Source organism: Argentina anserina, chromosome 4 (genome assembly GCF_933775445.1).
Source record: "Argentina anserina chromosome 4, drPotAnse1.1, whole genome shotgun sequence".
Classification (NCBI taxonomy): Eukaryota; Viridiplantae; Streptophyta; class Magnoliopsida; order Rosales; family Rosaceae; genus Argentina; species Argentina anserina.
The window spans coordinates 13,984,144-13,993,125 of NC_065875.1; the positions used below are offsets into that span (position 1 = coordinate 13,984,144).

General features: G+C 33.6%; 1 long non-coding RNA gene across 1 annotated transcript; it reads right to left on the reverse strand.

The window, feature by feature from the left end:
- Positions 1-3,840: 3,840 nt before the first annotated feature.
- Positions 3,841-4,975, reverse strand: LOC126791891 (uncharacterized). The gene is made up of 3 exons (XR_007671880.1): positions 4,588-4,975; positions 4,358-4,467; positions 3,841-3,934 (listed from the first exon to the last, which is right to left on the reverse strand). It is a non-coding gene; the product is annotated as an uncharacterized LOC126791891 (long non-coding RNA).
- Positions 4,976-8,982: the final 4,007 nt, after the last annotated feature.

Below are 8,982 nucleotides of genomic sequence, written 5' to 3' on the forward strand. Positions count from 1 at the left end.
ATGCTATGTATTATGTGAGTATGCTCACAACCTCTTCCATATTTGAAGATGGTAGCGGAGGTATATGTAATGACTATTCTGGCCTAATCCTCTTTTTTATAAACCAAGTAGTTTCATGCAAAAAACAAAACTCACTTGAAAATTGTTAACATAGCTCTAGAGAATTCGTTCATATGGTTTTGTGAGGAATGGTTGGGTGATGAAGAGATGGATTCTCCGTTAAGAATACGTAGAAAGAACATGTATAGGTTTACATATGTATTACACAATTTATCATATGATTTTGTGAGTATGTTTGTTTTTTGGTCATTTATCATATATATAAAATATAATTTGAGAAAGAAAATAACATGAGTGTGTATTAAGAGGTTAGTAGAGTATATATAAAAATGTTCATTGCTTTAATATGTTTCTAACTTTGATATGTGGTCCATTGTTTCGAGCCCCTAGAGGGTGTTCCATGTTTATATTACGTTCCTACATTAATATATGACTCTATCGTTGATTCTAAAAAGAAAAAAAACAAACTTTGATATGTGGTCAGCCCCTCTTTGCTTTAACTTCACAACATATCATCCAAGTGATCTAACCATGCTGATGAAGCGTTTTTACGACCATCAATAGAACTATGTAGAAGATAGTATAATGTAAGAAAATGTATCGTTATAGGCCAGGAATTGTGGGTATTCTGCAAAATATAGCGTTAGTAAATAATATCTACACTATTAACATATATACAAGAGGTTTAAAAGAGTTGAAGTTTGTTTCTAAATTCCTATGAAAACGAAATATAATTACATAGGTGACCATCCTATTGCGTACACACACATATGAACACAAAATAGAATTACGCTATCTCAATCCTACTAACCTAAAGTCATGCAAGTTTAACATTGAATCAACTCCTTAGATAAAGACATCCAACACAACCAAGTAATTATCTAAATCCTTCTAAACTCTCCTAAATATCAGCCGATGCAGCCAAGATACAAAGGATATTTCATATAAAAACAGCCGACGCAGCCAAGTAATTACATGAATCATTAAGCATGAAGAATATAAAGTCGAACATATTAATACAAAGGTATAGCCAACGCAACCCAATACCACATATTAATATGCAATCTATGATTCCCCACCCACTTATGTTAACCAATTGTGACGAGTCAAAAAAATTATAAGTATCTAAAATAATTTTCTGGTTACTCTAAATTGTTGGTTTCCTATAAATAGGAGATGTGTTCAGTAACTTAGAGATAGGTCCTCTAGCAGACCCCATACTTAGAGTGAGGGAGAGATAACTCATGTATGATTCTATTATGGGTTTGTTGTTAGTTTGTGAAATTGGATTGAGATCACTTTGAGACTTATGTGTGATTATTTATTTGATTTGAAAAGTTGTAATTGAGTATTGATTCTCGTTGTGAAAAGCTGCGTGTTCTTCTTGTTATGTTGTGATCACTGAATTCATTGGTTAGCAAAATCAACCCTCTTACTTTATTTGTGCAAAGATTATGTTCATGTTCTGCTACTATTCTTTTGTGTTTTGAGGTTGAAAACGTTTCTTTGAAAACTCAAAATACAGGCATAAATCAACACTTTTTCTTAGAGAAAAACTAGAATTGTACCTAAAATTCGAAATTTCATAAGTAATTGTAGATTAGTCCGATTTATGTGATTCCATTTCCATATTTTTCTTTGAGATTTCTATTTCAAATGTTGTGAAGACATCATCTTCCAATTCTCAGCCAAACCAAGTCATTTTCAGTTTGAAAGTTTACTGGACAGATTGTCAGGAAATAGTTTTGTGATTTCAGAATTTTATTGTTTCAGTTGCACTCTTTGTTTCTTTGTAATCTCTGTTGCTATGCAATCATAGATGTCTAATCTATAATATCATGTTTATGTTTGGTTTATGAAATCAAAAGTATGAACTAAAGGTTGAGGATGCTTAAAATTAGCTATCGAGAACTCCTTTTATTGTTTCTTCTGAGTAGTAATTGTGTGATACCTGAGTAGGTTTCTTTACACTAAGTATCTGTGATTTATGTTTGTTGAACATCAAAATATCTATAATATGTACCTAGAAGTTTAGTTCTGCTTATAGTCCATGACTTTACTTCCAAGTACTTTGAATAGGCTTCTAGCAGAAAATTTCCAGAGAAACTCGAAACTGAAGCTGAATTTTAGAAATTCATAACTAATTCTAGAAAAATCTTTTTGGGGTGATTCCAACTTTAATAGTTTCTTATGTTTGTATGTTATAATTCATTAAAAGATCTCGAAGTCAAATTATGAACATTTTTGTACAGTTTTCAGTATGTTTGTACTAGTGCAGAAAATCATGTTTGTGCACAGAAAAACATATTTTTTGTAAAATACTGTTTGGTACTTAATTTCTTGTTTCAGCATTTTAGCTTAGACTTTGTTGTTGTAAAATTTTTTTTTAAACTTGCAGACGCACGAGTCGTCATTAGTAAAGTACGAGGTCATTCCAATTAGGGATTGAGAATCGATTTAATCCTAACTTAATTAATCTAAACTTAGAACACAAATGCAATCAAGATATTGTTTTAAGATTTTCAAATAACAACTGAGATAAAATAACAGACAAACAAGATGAAACCTAGGGTATTAGAATCAACCACTAACAATCTTATTTATGTATCGATACAACTAATGGATTCTTTTGTCTCTAGATGACAATTCTCGTATCTAAGTCCAGGTACGACACTTAGACCATAATTTTCCTTAAGTGTATGATACTCTCTAGGTACGGCAGGTGTCACATCCCGGAAGGGAAAATGACGGTATTAGAGTTAAAAATTTTGGATTAACAACCGAACAAACAAACAGAGTCCGTTTGAACACTCGCTAGCTTGAAAACTTGTACAAATTTTTCGCCAAACAACAAACTGAGTTTTACAAATGTAACTTGAAAATACAAACTCAATAATGACTTTGGAAACACACGTGAAATAATTATGCAAGTTTTACAATAATTTGAAACAACAGAAGGTGATCAAAGAGTTACCGGCCCAAAACAAATACAACTATGGCAACCCAAAATACATAACAAAGGTAACATGATATAAGATACAACCTCAGAACTTATATATCAATACGAACAAGGTACAAGAGAGAGCTAATAAAATAAAAATGATCTCAAACGGCCCAAAAAGATGTGTACTTCTGATGTGTACTTCTGAACTTCACATTTCTTAAACTCTTGTTGGCTCCTAACTTGCACAGAAACTATAGTAGGGGTGAGCTTCGTCCTCGCTCACCCAGTAAGGGCCAACCCATCTATGTGGTTTGAAAGTGAGGTAGGCTAAGTTTTATGAAAACTTAAAATAGTTTTAGATGTGAGCTCGAGCTATAAACTTTTTTATTACAAAAGGGATAAGTTATCTTTTAGGGAAATCAATGCAAACATGTATGATGACCATCAATAATATCAAGTCAGTGGTGACCAATCCTAACGACTATGAAGCAAATGAGTCACCTCTTAAGTCGAGGCCAACAACATTTGTTGAAACAACAAAGGAGTGAGAGTGTCCATTTCCTGGAATGCCCTCAATAATACTGAATAGGTTGGATCCAAATCTTAAAACAGGGCATTTGCCCTCTAAAGGTTTACAGTTTTCGACACCGAGTGGTTACCGGATTACCGGGCCCCATACACTCTCAGGTCTACTCACTCACAAAGTATCTGTCTATCCTCGGGTTTTAGCATTTCTAAAACAATAATGCATTTCATTCAACATTTTAATAAATCAACTGAGACATCGACAATGAATTTAAGGGCACGAAATACACAAAGGGAGTTAGTTCACCCTACCTGGATTGAAGTGCAGAATCCACGTTGCTCATCCAATCCCAAAGTAATGTTGTTATTGCTGCTCCAGCTTTGTACGATCTCATTGTATCAACTCTAAATTCATTTATCAAAGAGTCAATACTAATTTCTGAGTATCGTAAATTGACTCGATTTAGTATTCCTAGGTAAATCAGGTTTTCACTAAGTTACCATAGGTAAAAGTAAAACCGTAAAAATCACTTGGTAAATAGTAAAAAGGTAATTTAGGATAAAACTGAAAAATAGTAAAAGTCAAATGGTCAAACAGTAATTTCTTATAAAGGGCAATTTAGTAATTTCACCTCGCGATAAAACATTGAAAAGGTAACTGTAAAAGATAAAAACCTATCCTTTTACCCTAGTCTACTCCGATCAGTTCCTGTTGCAAAATCTCAATCCCGATCACACAAAAACAACATACAACATCACAGTAGAAATCACAACAGCCCAACGAGTTCAAAAACACAAGAATTTCAGAAAATGGGGTAGGATTGCTACCTCCATAAGTTGAAAATGTAGAGCCGAGGCTGTTGCACCTCTTTCACATGTTTCTGCAGCTCCAGAACTCATCCAAACTTCCCAATCATCGTCATAAACCATGAAAGTCGCTGAGGTTATGGTTTCACGGTGGAGGAAAACATAAAAAGAGGAACAAAGAGATTAAGTTCTAATCTCAGTAAGTTATGAAGGGAAAACAACCGAAAAACAAAGAGAGGGACGGGGCTCACTGAGATAAGGTTGATATGCCTATCGTAAAGCCTTGGTTACGCCGAGAAGGAAGGGGATTTACGGTGGTAGTGCGGCAATGACGAACCCAGAAAAATGAGAAATTGTGTCAAGCTTCAAATCATGAAACCAAAGGTACAAATGGATTGGGAATAAAGATTAGGGGCTAGACTTACCAATAGATGATGTAAGAGCTCAACGGAGATCAACAACTCGCCGGAATCCCAAGATAGCTCCACTGCTTCGTTTTTTATTTGGAGGAAATACGTCATCAATTCCACATGCAAGGCATGAGTCTTGTAGAGGAAGAGAAAGGGAAGAATTTGGTGGTGGTGCGCCAGTCCGTTTTGGCCGGACGACGGCGGCGTGAGGAGAAGGAATAAGTGGAGGTGTTTGGTGTTTAGGGAAGGGGGAGAGAGACCGAGTGGTCTATGTGTTGTCAAAATGAGGAAAAGAGAGTGAGACGAAGATTTTTAATAAAAATGGGCTTGGGCTCGGGTCAACAAATGGTCTGGGCTGGGCTTCTCAAGCCCATAAACAAACAAAACCCAAATTTGTAAAATTATTTCAAAAAATATTTAAAAGCAAATATAACTTTGGAAATCCGTAAAAATAAAACCGAGCGTCAGAAAATATTATATGAACACTTCCGAGCTCATGACGACGTGTAGTTTAATAAAGACGTATTAAACTACGTTTTCGACATTTAAGATAAATATCGATTAATTTGTCATAATGTGTCGGTAATCGAGATTAGAAATCTCGGATATTACAGCAGAGGTCGTATATCCTACATGTAGTCTATCCAGGTACGACATAAATTTAACATGAATGACTCATTACGTTCTAGAAAACAAGATAATCATGCAAACATTACTTTAGGTACGACAATAATGTAATTTACAACTCTTTATCACAAGAAGCTAAATTGAATTATATTGCATGTACGCCTCAAATTCATCTTCTAATTACTATATGCAAAGCCCGAAGGTGATCAATCAAAGAACTTAAACGTAAAACATCAATTCAAATAGTGACTAAGAATTCATCATAAAGAAACTATAAATCCATCAATAAAACATCAAATTACATAAAAAAATCATGATAAGACATCATCCTAACCCTAGAAAAAGGTTTACCAAATTATAACTAAGAAAAACATAACAAAAAAAAAACATAAAAGAATGGAATAGTGAAGATTAATGGATGGTCTTTAATGGATGTTCTCTGCTCCTTTGCCATCTACATTGTGCTCTGGAGACCTCCCATATGAAATTTGTGCTCCTTTATATAGGGAAGATTCTTACTCATCTTTGACTTTAGTTTCCTTATAAGACTTGGTTTAAGACTCCTAACTTGATATGGAATGAGAAAACATTGAAATATCTTTTGTAAAAGTAGGAATCCATGTATTCTTTTCATCTTCATCTGAATCATTGACCTTGATGTATTAAAATTGATGCATTTGTGCCATAAAACTTGAGTTGTCCATGAATGCTAGTGAACCTGGGTAGGTTTCAGATCTGACCTCTCATCATTCAAACTATCATAACTTCATCTCAGAGTATCGAAATTAAGATCCGTAAAATTCTACATAAAATAGACATTCGATCTTTCCAATGGTATAAGACTCATGGTCTAATTCGATTTGAAACTCTCACAATAGATCGGCAAAGTTGGACGTTCTGCACAAGCAGATTCTGACAATGAAGAACATAATCGCCATTTAATCTTTATCAGCTCATTTTAGTCTATTTTCTTCTGTTTTTGACACAAACCTAGAAACACACTAAAATAACATAAATCAATCATAAATTATAGAACTAAACAAATAAACTAAAGATATGATGCATAGAAATATAAGATAATATGAGCACATCATTTGTAACTAATGATTCGGAGCTTGAAACTAAAAGTGAGATCCGGCAAAGGTAGGGGAAATTGGGGCACCTCTATACTTGTGTGAACTTGTATGATTTATATGGTACTATTGTGAAATGGCTGCAAGTAATTGATTTATTCATGATCTGATCTTGATGCTTAGTTGTTGTATTAGCATATTAAGTTTATAGAAAAGATTAATGCTATGCATATGACACTTTGGGTAAAGAAGTTAGAATTAAACTTTTGCGTAGTTGAGTCCATAACCTCAGTAGGTACCATGCACCCATGTATGCCCACGGATATTGCGCAATTTGTATAGGATGTGAAATGGTAATTCAAGGCCGGCGAAATGGGAATGGACAAGATGACTGGCAAAAGAGGTTATAAGAGTTAGTGGGAGGTAGTTCATGTAAATGGGTACTCCAAGTCACCCTTATGGTAAAATACATGGTATGATACATGTAGGCTTGGTTGTATTTGCCTATATGAACTTAATGGAGTAGATAAAGATGCATTCATGTAGTTATTAAGGTTGTATCTAATTCATTTTGTTTAAAGAGGTTTTTGCTCCTACTGGGCTATTATGCTCACTCCTTTTAAACTATTGTGCATGTGAGGAATAAGATGTTTAAGGTTGAAGTCCTGTCAAGAATAAGTTATTGTAATATGTGTGTGTTGTTTTACCTTCATAGAATAAGACTTGGACTTTAAATAGTCCACACTTCGTAATGTTTGTACTACTACCTTACGTAATAAAGAATAAATTTCAGTTGTGTATATGTGTTCTTTATTCCAATTTATTTCATATTCTATTATGGAAATCCATTCCGTAATGGAATATGAGTTGCAGCTAAAAAAAACAATTTTTTTTCAAAAAATTGGGGTGTGACACCAATGCAGTCCAAACACAAGCAAAGTACATATGAATGAAGAACAAGAATTATAGATTTATAACCAATAGACAAGCATGAATCAAATAGTTAGAACATCTTATGATAACGTAACAACAATAAAACACACATACACATAGATTAATAATCAAAACAAAACAGAAAGAAGAAGAATAAGATGATGAAAGACATAAAGATTGAATTAAAATAAAAAGAAGAATTCATAAAGTTACACTTTTTGTTCGTCGAAACTCCGAGCACAGCTACTATGATTACACAAGAGGGAAACGGCTAAGAGAAAAGAAAAACCTAAACAAACTATGATCATGTAGTAGAGAAGGAGAGGGCAGAAGATGGGACTGGTGCGGTAAAAAGAAGGTACCCAACTCCTTAATCAATGATAGGAGAACTTTGTGCGACGTTCTTAACATGTTTTTACCTCCATTTATATTTTGTTTAGCCATTATTGTTGTACTATTGAGTCGTAGTAAGAGTATTGGGCGGTATTAGATGCATTTATGTGCTTACATGAGTTAAAAACACAAAATTGGTCTAGAGTCCTAGTTTGAGTAGGAATCCTTGTAGGACTAGGAAACCTAGTTGGATTAGGAGTTTTCATCTTTCTACATTTTGGTCGCATTGGCGATATTTTGAGAGTCCTTCTTGCACTAGAAATTTTCGTTAGACTAGGAAACATATTATTTGGGAAAATCCTACTTGAACTAAAACTCTTTTTGTGAAACTTTCCTAAATGAACTTTTATGTTCTAATAACTTACTTGTTCTAGTAAGTTTTCTTTTTGCAAATTAAAAACTTTCATAATCTAGCTCAGCTCATATATTACATGTGTCTTTTTAAGACAACAATTCTCTAAATTATGACATAATTTTCGAAACTAATTATCTATTACTTATGATTTGATTTTCTTATTTTCAGATTGGATTTAATAAATAATACTAGAGAAAATAAAGGAGAAGCCATGCACATGGAGTCTTATCATCAACAAGTCATGCAATAATTAAATAGAAGATGATCATTAAGGGAATAAAGCATAGCTTGATGTGAGAGAATTAAGAAATTAAGTCTTTGCCGTGGGAAGAAGAAAAGAAGAAGGAATAAATAAATGTGAAGATTAATTAAGTGAAAAGAATAGAGATTGAGCCATGCATATCCAACCTAAAAGCTAGAAGATGATCATTAAAAGAATAAAAAATGGCATGAGTTAGGAATAAAGCGTGACATTATAATAGGAAAAATGAGGCAACATCAAAGAGGAGACCATGTATCCTACCCTCTATCTTCCCTCTATATATACATGGTTTCACCTCTCAAATAGATGACTTCTCATTTGAATTCAAGAGCCAAAACTCTAGCAAAATACTACCTCAAACATTCTTCACCAAAAACAGCAAGTCGTTCTCCCCCCTATACAAATTTCATCTCCACCGATATCACCATTGAAGACACACCTCTAAGGTTCCTACAACGTGTGATTCTCGCAACTCATCTCTATGGATTTGTTTGTTTTTTATTTTCTAAAATACTTTGTCTATGAAGATTGTAGTATGATGTTTGTGTGAGATTATTTTTTTGTATTAAGAATCAAAATTTTCAGATTGTTTT